Source organism: Eurosta solidaginis, chromosome 2 (assembly GCF_040869045.1).
Source record: "Eurosta solidaginis isolate ZX-2024a chromosome 2, ASM4086904v1, whole genome shotgun sequence".
Classification (NCBI taxonomy): domain Eukaryota; kingdom Metazoa; phylum Arthropoda; class Insecta; order Diptera; family Tephritidae; genus Eurosta; species Eurosta solidaginis.
Genome location: NC_090320.1, coordinates 87373398 through 87390842, shown reverse-complemented (window position 1 = coordinate 87390842; position 17445 = coordinate 87373398).

Sequence of the window (17445 nt, the reverse complement as noted above, 5' to 3'; positions counted from 1 at the left end):
CAAACGATTTAAAACGTATTTCAAAAAGAAAAAACCAACTTTACTTAAATTTGGGTTCCGCACATTGTATTATATTTTCGGAGTAACTATAAAAACTACAAAAAAAATTAATTTCACTTCAATCAATTTCATCGTTTGTAGTTATAGGAAAAGTACTTTTAGTGCTTCCAAATTGCTGCGTTCTTGGTTTTTTTGAGATGCGTAAGCGATATCTCCGAAACCTGTGGACCAAAAAAAATTTTTTTTCGTATGAAAAACTACAAACGATTTAAAACGTATTTCAAAAAAAAAAACCAAATTTACTTAAATTTGGGTTCCGCACCTTGTATTGCATTTTCGGAGTAACTATAAAAACTACACAAAATTAATTTCACCACAATCAATTTCATCGTTTGTAGTTATAGGAAAAGTACTTTTAGTGCTTCCAAATTGCTGCGTTCTTGGTTTTTTTGAGATGCGTTAGCGATATCTCCGAAACCTGTGGATCAAAAAAAAATGTTTTTTCGTATGAAAAACCTGTTGGGTATACTTACGAATACGATTTAATTAAAAACGCGACGTGGTCGATGTTCAGCTTTATTTAATAAAAAATTCATGTATACTTTGCAAATGCAATTTCACGACTTTACGATTACAACAGAACTCATAAAAACTCAAAAAGAAACATTGATACAGCATTGCCAGCTTTTTGCGATATAGAAAATATTAAGCTTACTTGACATTTTAGATAATTATTTCAACACTTTTTCTTAAGTTATATTTTAATTTAAAAATTTTTAAATTGTAATTTAATTTAAACAAGTAATTTTACGAAGCCGCAATGATTTTGTTTACCCAAATTTTTTGTAAATACATCTGCAATATTTTCATTAGTAGATACAAATTTATTATATTACTTAAATTGCTTGGTTTCCGCACAATGTATTATATTTTCGGAGTAACTATAAAAACTAAAAAAAAAAATGAATTTCACCACAATCAATTTCATCGTTTGTAGTTATAAGAAAAGTACTTTTAGTGCTTCCAAATGGCTGCGTTCTTGGTTTTTTGAGATGCGTTAGCGATATCTCCGGAACCTGTGGACCAAAAAAAAAATTTTTTTTCGTATGAAAAATTACAAACGATTTAAACGTATTTCAAAAAGAAAAAACCCAAATTTACTTAAATTGCTTGGTTTCCACAAAATGTATTATATTTTCGGAGTAACTATAAAAACTACAAAAAATTAATTGCTTAAATTGCTTGGTTTCCGCACAATGTATTACATTTTCGGAGTAACTATAAAAACTACACAAAATTAATTTCACCACAATCAATTTCATCATTTGTAGTTATAGGAAAATTACTTTTAGTGATTCCAAATTGCTGCGTTCTTGGTTTTTTTTGAGATGCGTAAGCGATATCTCCGAAACCTGTGGACCAAAAAAATTTTTTTTTTTCGTATGAAAAACTACAAACGATTTAAAACGTATTTCAAAAAGAAAAAACCAAATTTACTTAAATTTGGGTTCCGCACATTGTATTATATTTTCGGAGTAACTATAAAAACTACAAAAAAATGAATTCCACTACAATCAATTTCATCATTTGTAGTTATAGGAAAAGTACTTTTAGTGCTTCCAAATTGCTGCGTTCTTGGTTTTTTAGAGATGCGTTAGCGATATCTCCGAAACCTGTGGACCAAAAACAATTTTTTTTCGTATGAAAAACTACAAACGATTTGAACGTATTTCAAAAGAAAAAACCCTAATTTACTTAAATTGCTCGATTTCCGCACCATGTATTATATTTTCGGAGTAACTATAAAAACTACAAAAAAATGAATTCCACTACAATCAATTTCATCACTTGTAGTTATAGGAAAAGTACCTTTAGTGCTTCCAAATTGCTGCGTTCTTGGTTTTTTGAGATGCGTTAGCGATATCTCCGAAATCTGTGGACCAAAAAAAAAAATGTTTTTCGTACGAAAAACTACAAACGATTTAAACGTATTGCAAAAAAAACCCAAATTTACTTAAATTGCTTGGTTTCCGCACAATGTATTTCATTTTCGGAGTAACTATAAAAACTACAAAAAACTTTATTTCACTACAATCAATTTCATCGTTTGTAGTTATAGGAAAATTGATTTTAGTGATTCCAAATTGCTGCGTTCTTAGTTTTTTTGAGATGCGTAAGCGATATCTCCGAAACCTGTGGACCAAAAAAATTTTTTTTTTCGTATGAAAAACTACAAACGATTTAAAACGTATTTCAAAAGAAAAAACCCAAATTTACTTAAACTGCTTGGTTTCCGCACAATGTATTTTATTTTCGCAGTAACAATAAAAACTACAAAAAAATTAATTTGCTTATATTGCTTGGTTTCCGCACAATGTATTACATTTTCGGAGTAACTATAAAAACTACACAAAATGAATTTCACCACAATCAATTTTCATCGTTTGTAGTTATAGGAAAATTGATTTAGTGATTCCAAATTGCTGCGTTCTTAGTTTTTTTTGAGATGCGTAAGCGATATCTCCGAAACCTGTGGACCAAAAAAATTTTTTTTTCGTATGAAAAACTACAAACGATTTAAAACGTATTTCAAAAGAAAAAACCAACTTTACTTAAATTTGGGTTCCGCACATTGTATTATATTTTCGGAGTAACTATAAAAACTACACAAAATTAATTTCACCACAATCAATTTCATCATTTGTAGTTATAGGAAAAGTACTTTTAGTGCTTCCAAATTGCTGCGTTCTTGGTTTTTTTGAGATGCGTTAGCGATATCTCCGAAACCTGTGGATCAAAAAAAAATTTTTTTTCGTATGAAAAACTACAAACGATTTAAAACGTATTTCAAAAAGAAAAAACCAAATTTACTTAAATTTGGGTTCCGCACCTTGTATTGCATTTTCGGAGTAACTATATTCGGAGTAACTATAAAAACTACACAAAATTAATTTCACCACAATCAATTTCATCATTTGTAGTTATAGGAAAAGTACTTTTAGTGCTTCCAAATTGCTGCGTTCTTGGTTTTTTTGAGATGCGTTAGCGATATCTCCGAAACCTGTGGATCAAAAAAAATGTTTTTTCGTATGAAAAACTGTTGGGTATACTTACGAATACGATGTAATTAAAAACGCGACGTGGTCGATGTTCAGCTTTATTTAATAAAAAATTCAATGTATACTTTGCAAATGCAATTTCACGACTTTACGATTACAACAGAACTCATAAAAACTCAAAAAGGAACATTGATACAGCATTGCCAGCTTTTTGCGATATAGAAAATATTAAGCTTACTTGACATTTTAGATAATTATTTCAACACTTTTTCTTAAGTTATATTTTAATTTAAAAATTTTTAAATTGTAATTTAATTTAAACCAAGTAATTTTACGAAGCCGCAATGATTTTGTTTTCCCAAATTTTTTGTAAATACATCTGCAATATTTTCATTAGTAGATACAAATTTATTATATTACTTAAATTGCTTGGTTTCCGCACAATGTATTATATTTTCGGAGTAACTATAAAAACTAAAAAAAAATGAATTTCACCACAATCAATTTCATCGTTTGTAGTTATAAGAAAAGTACTTTTAGTGCTTCCAAATGGCTGCGTTCTTGGTTTTTTGAGATGCGTTAGCGATATCTCCGGAACCTGTGGACCAAAAAAAAATTTTTTTTTCGTATGAAAAATTACAAACGATTTAAACGTATTTCAAAAAGAAAAAACCCAAATTTACTTAAATTGCTTGGTTTCCACAAAATGTATTATAAAATATCGGAGTAAATATAAAAACTACAAAAAAATTAATTTGCTTAAATTGCTTGGTTTCCGCACAATGTATTACATTTTCGGAGTAACTATAAAAACTACACAAAATTAATTTCACCACAATCAATTTCATCATTTGTAGTTATAGGAAAATTACTTTTAGTGATTCCAAATTGCTGCGTTCTTGGTTTTTTTTGAGATGCGTAAGCGATATCTCCGAAACCTGTGGACCAAAAAAAATTTTTTTTTTTCGTATGAAAAACTACAAACGATCTAAAACGTATTTCAAAAAGAAAAAACCAAATTTACTTAAATTTGGGTTCCGCACATTGTATTATATTTTCGGAGTAACTATAAAAACTACAAAAAAATGAATTCCACTACAATCAATTTCATCATTTGTAGTTATAGGAAAAGTACTTTTAGTGCTTCCAAATTGCTGCGTTCTTGGTTTTTTAGAGATGCGTTAGCGATATCTCCGAAACCTGTGGACCAAAAACCATTTTTTTTCGTATGAAAAACTACAAACGATTTGAACGTATTTCAAAAAGAAAAAACCCTAATTTACTTAAATTGCTCGATTTCCGCACAATGTATTATATTTTCGGAGTAACTATAAAAACTACAAAAAAATGAATTCCACTACAATCAATTTCATCACTTGTAGTTATAGGAAAAGTACTTTTAGTGCTTCCAAATTGCTGCGTTCTTGGTTTTTTTGAGATGCGTTAGCGATATCTCCGAAACCTGTGGACAAAAAAAAAATGTTTTTCGTACGAAAAACTACAAACGATTTAAACGTATTTCAAAAAAAAACCCAAATTTACTTAAATTGCTTGGTTTCCGCACAATGTATTTCATTTTCGGAGTAACTATAAAAACTACAAAAAACTTTATTTCACTACAATCAATTTCATCGTTTGTAGTTATAGGAAATGTACTTTTAGTGATTTCAAATTGCTGCGTTCCTGGTTTTTTTGAGATTCGTTAGCGATAGCTCCGAAACCTGTGGACCAAAAAAAAAAATTTTTTTTCGTATGAAAAACTACAAACGATTTAAAACGTATTTCAAAAAGGAAAAACCCAAATTTACTTAAATTGCTTGGTTTCCGCAAAATGTATTACGTTTTCGGAGTAACTATAAAAACTACAAAAAAATGAATTTCACTACAACAAACTTCAACATTTGTAGTTATAGGAAAAGTACTTTCAGTGCTTCCAAATTGCTGCGTTCTTAATTTTTTTGAGATACGTTAGCGATATCTCCGAAACCTGTGGACCAAAAAAAATTTTTTTTTCGTATGAAAAACTACAAACGATTTAAAACGTATTTCAAAAAGAAAAAACCCAAATTTACTTAAATTGCTTGGTTTCCGCACAATGTATTTTATTTTCGCAGTAACAATAAAAACTACAAAAAAATTAATTTGCTTATATTGCTTGGTTTCCGCACAATGTATTACATTTTCGGAGTAACTATAAAAACTACACAAAATGAATTTCACCACAATCAATTTCATCGTTTGTAGTTATAGGAAAATTACTTTTAGTGATTCCAAATTGCTGCGTTCTTGGTTTTTTTGAGATGCGTAAGCGATATCTCCGAAACCTGTGGACCAAAAAAAAATTTTTTTTTTCGTATGAAAAACTACAAACGATTTAAAACGTATTTCAAAAAGAAAAAACCAAATTTACTTAAATTTGGGTTCCGCACATTGTATTATATTTTCGGAGTAACTATAAAAACTACAAAAAAATTAATTTCACTTCAATCAATTTCATCGTTTGTAGTTATAGGAAAAGTACTTTTAGTGCTTCCAAATTGCTGCGTTATAGGTTTTTTTGAGATGCGTTAGCGATATCTCCGAAACCTGTGGATCAAAAAAAATGTTTTTTCGTATGAAAAATTGTTGGGTGTACTTACGAATACGATTTAATTAAAAACGCGACGTGGTCGATGTTCAGCTTTATTTAATAAAAAATTCAATGTATACTTTGCAAATGCAACTTCACGACTTGACGATTACAACAGAACTCAATAAAACTCAAAAAGGAACATTGATAAAGCATTGCCAGCTTTTTGCGATATAGAAAATATTAAGCTTACTTGACATTTTAGATAATTACTTCAACACTTTTTCTTAAGTTATATTTTAATTTAAAAATTTTTAAATTGTAATTTAATTTAAACCAAGTAATTTTACGAAGCCGCAATGATTTTGTTTACCCAAATTTTTTGTAAATACATCTGCAATATTTTCATTAGTAGATACAAATTTATTATATTACTTAAATTGCTTGGTTTCCGCAAAATGTATTATATTTTCGGAGTAACTATAAAAAACTAAAAAAAAAAATGAATTTCACCGCAATCAATTTCATCGTTTGTAGTTATAAGAAAAGTACTTTTAGTGCTTCCAAATGGCTGTGTTCTTGGTTTTTTGAAATGCGTTAGCGATATCTCCGGAACCTGTGGACCAAAAAAATTTTTTTTTTCGTATGAAAAACTACAAACGATTTAAAACGTATTTCAAAAAGAAAAAACCAAATTTACTTAAATTTGGGTTCCGCACATTGTATTATATTTTCAGAGTAACTATAAAAACTACAAAAAAATTAATTTCACTACAAACAATTTCATCATTTGTAGTTATAGGAAAGTTACTTTTAGTGCTTCCAAATTGCTGCGTTCTTGGTTTTTTGAGATGCGTTAGCGATATCTCCGAAACCTGTGGACAAAAAAAAAACTGTTTTCGTATGAAAAACTACAAACGATTTAAAACGCATTTCAAAAAGAAAAAAAACAAATTTACTTAAATTGTTTGGTTTCCGCAAAATGTGTTATGTTTTCGGAGTAACTATAAGAACTACAAAAAAATTAATTTCACTACAATCAATTCCATCGTTTATAGTTATAGGAAAAGTACTTTTAGTGCTTCCAAATTGCTGCGTTCTTTGTTTTTTTTTTTAGATGCGTTAGCGATATCTCGGAAAACTGTGAACAAAAAAAAAATTTTTTTCGTATGAAAAAAATACAACGATTTAAAACGTATTTAAAAAAAAACCAAATTTACTTAAATTGCTTGATTTCCGCACAATGTATTATATTTTCGGAGTAACTATAAAAACTACAAAAAAATGAATGTCACTACAATCAATTTCATCGTTTGTAGTTATAGGAAAATTACTCTTAGTGCTTCCAAATTGCTGCGTTCTTGGTTTTTTGAGATGCGTTAGCGATATCTCCGGAACCTGTGGACCAAAAAAATTTTTTTTTTCGTATGAAAAACTACAAACGATTTAAAACCTATTTCAAAAAGAAAAAACCTAAATTTACTTAAATTGCTTGGTTTCCGCACAATGTATTCTATTTTCGGAGTATAGGAAAAGTACTTTCGTGCTTCCATATTGCTGCGTTCTTGGGGTTTTTTTTGCGATGCGTTAGCGATATCTCCGAAACCTGTGGACTAAAAAAAATTTTTTTTTTCGTATGAACAACTACAAACGATTTAAAACGTATTCCAAAAAGAAAAAAACCCAAATTTACTTAAATTGCTCGGTTTCCGCAAATTGAATTATATTTTCGGAGTAACTATAAAAACTACAAAAAAATTAATTTCACTACAATCAATTTCATCGTTTGTAGTTATAGAAAAGTACTTTCAGTGCTACCAAATTGCTGCGTTCTTGATTTTTTTGAGATGCGTTACCGATATCTTCGAAACCTGTGGACCAAAAAAAAATTTTTTTTCGTATGAAAAACTGCAAACGATTTAAAACGCATTTCAAAAAGAAAAAACCCAAATTTACTTAAATTGCTTGGTTTCCTCACAATGTATTATATTTTCGGAGTAACTATAAAAACTACAAAAAAATTAGTTTCACTACAATCAATTTCATCGTTAGTAGTTATAGGAAAAGTACTTTTAGTGCTTCCAAATGGCTGCGTTCTTGTTTTTTTGAGATGCGTGGACCAAAAAAAATTGTTTTTTCGTATGAAAAACTGCAAACGATTTAAAAGGTATTTCAAAAAGAAAAAACCCAAATTTACTTAAATTGCTTGGTTTCCGCAAATTGAATTATATTTTCGGAGTAACTATAAAAACTACAAAAAAAAATGAATTTCACTACAATCAATTACATAATTTGTAGTTATAGGAAAATTACTTTTAGTTCTTCCAAATTGCTACGTTCTTGGTTTTTTTGAGATGCGTTAGCGATATCTCCGAAACCTTAGGAAGAAAAAAAAATTGTTTTTTTTCTTATGAAAATCTACAAACGATTTAAACGTATTTCAAAAAGAAAAAACCCAAATTTACTTAAATTTCTCGGTTTCCGCACAATGTATTATATTTTCGGAGAAACTATAAAAACTACAAAAAAATTAATTTGCTTAAATTGCTTGTAGTTATAGGAAAAGTACTCTCAGTGCTTCCAAATTGCTGCGTTCTTAATTTTTTTGAGATGCGTTAGCGATATCTCCGAAACCTGTGGACCAAAAAAAAAAATTTTTTTTCGTATGAAAAACTACAAACGATTTAAAACGTATTTCAAAAAGAAAAAACCCAAATTTACTTAAATTGCTTGGTTTACGCACAATGTAGTATATTTTCGTAGTAACTATAAAAACTACAAAAAAAATTAATTTCACTACAATCAATTTCAGCGTTTGTACTTATGGGAAAAGTACTTTTAGTGCTTCCAAATTGCTGCGTTCTTGGTTTTTTTGAGATGCGTTAGCGATATCTCCGAAACCTGTGGACCAAAAAAAAAAAATTTTTTTTCGTATGAAAAACTACAACCGATTTAAAACGTATTTCAAAAAGAAAAAACCCAAATTTACTTAAATTGCTTGGTTTACGCACAATGTATTATATTTTCGTAGTAACTATAAAAACTACAAAAAAAATTAATTTCACTACAATCAATTTCATCGTTTGTAGTTATAGGAAAAGTACTTTCAGTGCTTCCAAATTGCTGCGTTCTTAATTTTTTTGAGATGCGTTAGCGATATCTCCGAAACCTGTGGACCAAAAAAAAAAAATTTTTTTTCGTATGAAAAACTACAAACGATTTAAAACGTATTTCAAAAAGAAAAAACCCAAATTTACTTAAATTGCTTGGTTTACGCACAATGTAGTATATTTTCGTAGTAACTATAAAAACTACAAAAAAAATTAATTTCACTACAATCAATTTCATCGTTTGTACTTATGGGAAAAGTACTTTTAGTGCTTCCAAATTGCTGCGTTCTTGGTTTTTTTGAGATGCGTTAGCGATAGCTCCGAAACCTGTGGACCAAAAAAAAAAATTTTTTTTTCGTATGAAAAACTACAAACGATTTAAAACGTATTTCAAAAAGAAAAAACCCAAATTTACTTAAATTGCTTGGTTTACGCACAATGTATTATATTTTCGTAGTAACTATAAAAACTACAAAAAAAATTAATTTCACTACAATCAATTTCATCGTTTGTACTTATGGGAAACGTACTTTTAGTGCCTCCAAATTGCTGCGTTCTTGGTTTTTTTGAGATGCGTTAGCGATATCTCCGAAACCTGTGGACCAAAAAAAAAAAATTTTTTTTCGTATGAAAAACTACAAACGATTTAAAACGTATTTCAAAAAGAAAAAACCCAAATTTACTTAAATTGCTTGGTTTACGCACAATGTAGTATATTTTCGTAGTAACTATAAAAACTACAAAAAAAATTAATTTCACTACAATCAATTTCATCGTTTGTACTTATGGGAAAAGTACTTTTAGTGCTTCCAAATTGCTGCGTTCTTGGTTTTTTTGAGATGCGTTAGCGATATCTCCGAAACCTGTGGACCAAAAAAAAAAAATTTTTTTTCGTATGAAAAACTACAAACGATTTAAAACGTGTTTGAAGAAGAAAAAAAAACCAAATTTACTTAAATTGCTTGGTTTACGCACAATGTATTATATTTTCGTAGTAACTATAAAAACTACAAAAAAAATTAATTTCACTACAATCAATTTCATCGTTTGTAGTTATAGGAAAAGTACTTTTAGTGCTTCCAAATGGCTGCGTTTTTGGTTTTTTGAGATGCGTGGACCAAAAAAAAAAATTGTTTTTTCGTATGAAAAACTACAAACGATTTAAAAGGTATTTCAAAAAGAAAAAACCCAAATTTACTTAAATTGCTTGGTTTCCGCAAATTGAATTATATTTTCGGAGTAACTATAAAAACTACAAAAAAAATTAATTTCACTACAATCAATTTCATAATTTGTAGTTAGAGGAAAATTACTTTTAGTGCTTCCAAATTGCTACGTTCTTGGTTTTTTTGAGATGCGTTAGCGATATCTCCGAAACCTTAGGACGAAAAAAAATTGTTTTTTTCTTATGAAAAACTACAAACGATTTAAACGTATTTCAAAAAGAAAAAACCCAAATTTACTTAAATTTCTCGGTTTCCGCACAATGTATTATATTTTCGGAGTAACTATAAAAACTACAAAAAAATTAATTTGCTTAAATTGCTTGGTTTCCGCACAATGTATTATATTTTCGCAGTAACTATAAAATCTACAAAAAAATGAATTTCACTACAATCAATTTTTTCGTTTGTAGTTATAGGAAAAGTACTTTTAGTGCTTCCAAATTGCTGCGTTCTTGGCTTTTTTGAGATGCGTAAGCGATATCTCCGAAACCTGTGGACCAAAAAAAATTTTTTTTTTCGTATGAAAAACTAAAAACGATTTAAAACGTATTTCAAAAAAAAAAACCAAATTTACTTAAATTTGGGTTCCGCACATTGTATTATATTTTCGGAGTATCTATAAAAACTACAAAAAAATTAATTTCACTTCAATCAATTTCATCGTTTGTAGTTATAGGAAAAGTACTTTTAGGGCTTCCAAATTGCTGCGTTCTTGGTTTTTTTGAGATGCGTAAGCGATATCTCCGAAACCTGTGGACCAAAAAAAAAATTTTTTTTCTTATGAAAAACTACAAACGATTTAAAACGTATTTCAAAAAGAAAAAACCAAATTTACTTAAATTGCTTGTTTTCCGCACAATGTATTATATTTTCGGAGTAACTATGAAAAGTACACAAAAATGAATTTCACTACAATCAATTTCATCATTTGTAGTTATAGGAAAAGTACTCTTAGTGCTTCCAAATTGCTGCGTTCTTGGTTTTTTAGAGATGCGTTAGCGATATCTCCGAAACCTGTGGACCAAAAAAAAATATTTTTCGTATGAAAAACTACAATCGATTTAAACGTATTTCAAAAAGAAAAAACCCAAATTTACTTAAATTGCTCGGTTTCCGCACAATGTATTATATTTTCGCAGTAACTATAAAAACTACAGAAAAATGAATTTCACTACAATCAATTTCATCGTTTGTAGTTATAGGAAAAGTACTTTTAGTGCTTCCAAATTGCTGCGTTCTTGGTTTTTTTGAGATGCGTTAGCGATATCTCCGAAACCTGTGGACCAAAAAAAATTTTTTTTCGTATGAAAAACTACAAACGATTTAAACGTATTTCGAAAAGAAAAAACCCAAATTTACTTAAATTTCTCGGTTTCCGCACAATGTATTATATTTTCGGGGTAACTATAAAAACTTCACAAAAATGAATTTCACTACAATCAATTTCATCGTTTGTAGTTATAGGAAAATTACTTTTAGTGATTCCAAATTGCTGCGTTCTTTTTTTTTGAGATGTGTAATCGATATCTCCGAAAACTGTGGACCAAAAAAAATTTTTTTTCGTATGAAAAACTACAAACGATTTAAAACGTATTTCAAAAAGAAAAAAAACCAAATTTACTTAAATGGCTTGGTTTCCGCACAATGTATTTATTTTCGAAGTAACTATAAAAACTACAAAAAAATTAATTTCACTACAATCAATTTCATCGTTTGTAGTTATAGGAAAAGTACTTTTACTACTTCCAAATTGCTGCGTTCTTGGTTTTGTTGAGATGCGTTAGCGATATTTCCGAAACCTGTGGACCAAAAAAATTTTTTTTTCGTATGAAAAACTACAAACGATTTAAAACGTATTTCAAAAAGAAAACCCCCAAATTTGCTTAAATTGCTTGGTTTCCGCACAATGCATTATATTTTCGGAGTAGCTATAAAAACTACAAAAAAATGAATTTCACTACAATCAATTTCATCGTTTCTAGTTATAGGAAAAGTACTTTTAGTGCTTCCATATTGCTGCGTTCTTGGTTTTTTTGAGATGCGTTGGCGATATCTCCGAAACCTGTGGAACAAAAAAAAATTTTTTTTTCGTATGAAAAACTACAAACGATTTAAAACTTATTTCAGAAAAAAAAACCCAATTTACTTAAATTGCTTGGTTTCCGCACAATGTATTATATTTTCGGAGTAACTATAAAAACTACAAAAAAATTAATTTCAATACAATCAATTTCTTCGTTTGTAGTTATAGGAAAAGCACTTTTGGTGCTTCCAAATTGCTGCGTGCTGGGTTTTTTTTGAGATGTGTAAGCGATATCTCCGAAAACTGTGGACCAAAAAAATTTTTTTTCGTATGAAAAACTACAAACGATTTAAAACGTATTTCAAAAAGAAAAACCCCAAATTTGCTTAAATTGCTTGGTTTCCGCACAATGCATGATATTTTCGGAGTAACTATAAAAACTACAAAAAAATGAATTTCACTACAATCAATTTCATCGTTTGTAGTTATAGGAAAAGTACTTTTAGTGGTTCCAAATTGCTGCGTGCTGGGTTTTTTTGAGATGAGTTATCGATATCTCCAAAACCTGTGGACAAAAAAAAAAATTTTTTTTCGTATGAAAAAGTACAAAAGATTTAAAACGGATTTTAAAATAGAAAAAACCCAAATTTGCTTAAATTTCTAGGTTTCCCCACAATGCATTATATTTTCGGAGTAACTATAAAAACTACAAAAAAATTAATTTCTCTACAATCAATTTCATCGTTTGTAGTTATAGGAAAAGTACTCTTAGTACTTCCAAATAGCTGCGTTCTTGGTTTTCTGGAGATGCGTTAGCGATATCTCCGAAACCTGTGGACCAAAAAAAAAATTTTTTTTCGTATGCAAAACTACAAACGATTTAAAACTTATTTCAGAAAGAAAAAACCCAATTTACTTAAATTGCTTGGTTTCCGCACAATGTATTATATTTTCGGAGTAACTATAAAAACTACAAAAAAATGAATTTCAATACAATCAATTTCTTCGTTTGTAGTTATAGGAAAAGTACTTTTGGTGCTTCCAAATTGCTGCTTTCTTGGTTTTTTTGAGATGCGTTAGCGATATCTCCCAAAGTGGACCAAAAAAAATATTTTTTGTATGAGAAACTGCAAACGATTTAAAACGTATTTCAAAAAGAAAAAAACCAAATTTACTTAAATTGCTTGGTTTCCGCACAATGTATTATAATTTCGGTGTAACTATGAAAAGTACAAAAAAATTAATTTCACTACAATCAATTTCATCGTTTGTAGTTATAGGAAAAGTACATTTAGTTCTTCCAAACTGCTGCGTTCTTGGTTTTTTGAGATGCGTTAGAGATATCCCCGAAACCTGTGGACGAAAAAAAATAGTTTTTTCGTATGAAAAACTGCAAACGATTTAAAACTTATTTCGAAAAGAAAAAACCCAAATTTACTTAAATTGCTTGGTTTCCGCACAATGTATTATATTTTCGGAGTAACTATAAAAACTACAAAAAAATTAATTTCACTACAATCAATTTCATCGTTTGTAGTTATGGGAAAAGTACTTTTAGTGCTTCGAAACTGCTGCGTTCTTGGTTTTTTGAGATGCGTTAGCGATATCTCCGAAACCTGTGGACCAAAAAAAATTTTTTTTTCGTATGAAAAACTACAGACGATTTAAAACGTATTTAAAAAAAAACCCAAATTTACTTAAATTGCTTGGTTTCCGCACAATGCATTATATTTTCGGAGTAACTATAAAAACCACAAAAAAATGAATTTCACTACAATCAATTTCATCGTTTGTAGTTATAGGAAAAGTACTTTTGATGCATCCAAATTGCTGCTTTCTTGGTTTTTTTGAGATGCGTTAGCGATATCTCCCAAAGTGGACCAAAAAAAAATTTTTTTCGTATGAGAAACTGCAAACGAATTAAAACGTATTTCAAAAAGAAAAAACCAAATTTACTTAAATTGCTTGGTTTCCGCACAATGTATTATATTTTCGGAGTAACTATAAAAACTACAAAAAAATGATTTTCAATACAATCAATTTCATCGTTTGTAGTTATAGGAAAAGTACTTTTGGTGCTTCCAAATTGCTGCTTTCTTGGTTTTTTTGAGATGCGTTAGCGATATCTCCCAAAGTGGACCAAAAAAAAATTTTTTTCGTATGAGATACTGCAAACGATTTAAAACGTATTTCAAAAAGAAAAAACCAAATTTACTTAAATTGCTTGGTTTCCGCACAATGTATTATATTTTCGGAGTAACTATGAAAAGTACACAAAAATGCATTTCACTACAATCAATTGCATCGTTTGTAGTTATAGGAAAAGTACCTTTAGTGCTTCCAAACTGCTGCGTTCTTGGTTTTTTTGAGATGCGTTAGCGATATCTCCGAAACCTGTGGACGAAAAAAAATAGTTTTTTCGTATGAAAAACTACAAACGGTTTAAAACGTATTTCAAAAAGAAAAAACCCAAATTTACTTAAATTGCTTGGTTTCCGCACAATGTATTATATTTTCGGAGTAACTATAAGAAATACCAAAGAAATGAATTTCACTACAATCAATTTTATAGTTTGTCGTTATAGGAAAACTACTTTTAGTGCTACCCATTTGCTGCGTTCTTGGTTTTTTTGAGATGCGTTAGCGATATCTCCGAAACCTTTGGACCAAAAAAAATTTTTTTTCGTATGAAAAACTACAAACGATTTAAAACGTATTTCAAAAAGAAAAACCCCAAATTTGCTTAAATTGCTTGGTTTCCGCACAATGCATTATATTTTCGGAGTAGCTATAAAAACTACAAAAAAATGAATTTCACTACAATCAATTTCATCGTTTCTAGTTATAGGAAAAGTACTTTTAGTGCTTCCAAATTGCTGCGTTCTTGGTTTTTTTGAGATGCGTTGGCGATATCTCCGAAACCTGTGGAACAAAAAAAAATTTTTTTTTCGTATGAAAAACTACAAACGATTTAAAACTTATTTCAGAAAAAAAAAAACCCAATTTACTTAAATTGCTTGGTTTCCGCACAATGTATTATATTTTCGGAGTAACTATAAAAACTACAAAAAAATGAATTTCAATATAATCAATTTCATCGTTTGTAGTTATAGGAAAAGTACTTTTGGTGCTTCCAAATTGCTGCTTTCTTGGTTTTTTGAGATCCGTTAGCGATATCTCCCAAAGTGGACCACAAAAAATTTTTTTCGTATGAGAAACTGCAAACGATTTAAAACGTATTTCAAAAAGAAAAAAACCAAATTTATTTAAATTGCTTGGTTTTCGCACAATGTATTATATTTTCGGTGTAACTATGAAAAGTACAAAAAAATTAATTTCACTACAATCAATTTCGTCGTTTGTAGTTATAGGAAATGTACCTTTAGTTCTTCCAAACTGCTGCGTTCTTGGTTGAAATGCGTTAGAGATATCTCCGAAACCTGTGGACGAAAAAAAAATTGTTTTTTCGTATGAAAAACTGCAAACGATTTAAAACGTATTTCGAAAAGAAAAAACCCAAATTTACTTAAATTGCTTGGTTTCCGCACAATGTATTATATTTTCGGAGTAACTATAAAAACTACAAAAAAATTAATTTCACTACAATCAATTTCATCGTTTGTAGTTATGGGAAAAGTACTTTTAGTGCTTCCAAATTGCTGCGTTCTTGGTTTTTTGAGATGCGTTCGCGATATCTCCGAAACCTGTGGACCAAAAAAAATATTTTTTTTCGTATGAAAAATTACAGACGATTTAAAACGTATTTAAAAAAAACCCCAAATTTACTTAAATTGCTTGGTTTCCGCACAATGTATTATATTTTCGGAGTAACTATAAAAACTACAAAAAAATGAATTTCACTACAATCAATTTCATCGTTTGTAGTTATAGGAAAATTACTTTTAGTCCTACCAAATTGCTGCGTCCTTGATTTTTTTTGAGATGCGTTAGCGATATCTCCGAAACCTGTGGACCAAAAAAAAATGTTTTTCGAATGAGAAACTACAAACGATTTAAAACGTATTTCAAAAAGAAAAAACCCAAATTTGCTTAAATTGCTTGGTTTCCGCAAAATGCATTATATTTTCGGAGTAACTATAAAAACTACAAAAAACTGAATTTCACTACAATCAATTTCATCGTTTGTAGTTATAGGAAAAGTACTTTTAGTGCTTCCAAATTGCTGCGTTCTTGGTTTTTTTGAGATGCGTTAGCGATATCTACCAAAGTGGGGAAATCTCCGAAACCTGTGGAGCTAAAAAAAAATTTTTTTTCGTATGAAAACTACAAACGATTTAAAACGTATTTCAAAAAGAAAAAAACCAAATTTACTTAAATGGCTTGGTTTCCGCACAATGTATTTATTTTCGAAGTAACTATAAAAACTACAAAAAAATTAATTTCACTACAATCAATTTCATCGTTTGTAGTTATAGGAAAAGTACTTTTACTACTTCCAAATTGCTGCGTTCTTGGTTTTGTTGAGATGCGTTAGCGATATTTCCGAAACCTGTGGACCAAAAAAATTTTTTTTTCGTATGAAAAACTACAAACGATTTAAAACGTATTTCAAAAAGAAAAACCCCAAATTTGCTTAAATTGCTTGGTTTCCGCACAATGCATTATATTTTCGGAGTAGCTATAAAAACTACAAAAAAATGAATTTCACTACAATCAATTTCATCGTTTGTAGTTATAGGAAAAGTACTTTTAGTGCTTCCAAATTGCTGCGTTCTTGGTTTTTTTGAGATGCGTTAGCGATATCTACCAAAGTGGGGAAATCTCCGAAACCTGTGGAGCTAAAAAAAAATTTTTTTTCGTATGAAAAACTACAAACGATTTAAAACTTATTTCAGAAAAAAAAACCCAATTTACTTAAATTGCTTGGTTTCCGCACAATGTATTATATTTTCGGAGTAATTATAAAAACTAAAAAAAAATGAATTTCAATACAATCAATTTCAGCGTTTGTAGTTATAGGAAAAGTACTTTTGGTGCTTCCAAATTTTTGCTTTCTTGGTTTTTTTGAGATCCGTTAGCGATATCTCCCAAAGTGGGGAAAAAATTTTTTTCGTATGAGAAACTGCAAACGATTTAAAACGTATTTCAAAAAGAAAAAAACCAAATTTACTTAAATTGCTTGGTTTCCGCACAATGTATTATATTTTCGGTGTAACTATGAAAAGTCCAAAAAAATTAATTTCACCACAATCAATTTCATCGTTTGTAGTTATAGGAAAAGTACCTTTAGTTCTTCCAAACTGCTGGGTTCTTGGGTTTTTGAGATGCGTTAGAGATATCTCCGAAACCTGTGGACGAAAAAAAATTGTTTTTTCGTATGAAAAACTACAAACGATTTAAAACTTATTTCGAAAAGAAAAAACCCAAATTTACTTAAATTGCTTGGTTTCCGCACAATGTATTATATTTTCGGAGTAACTATAAAAACTACAAAAAA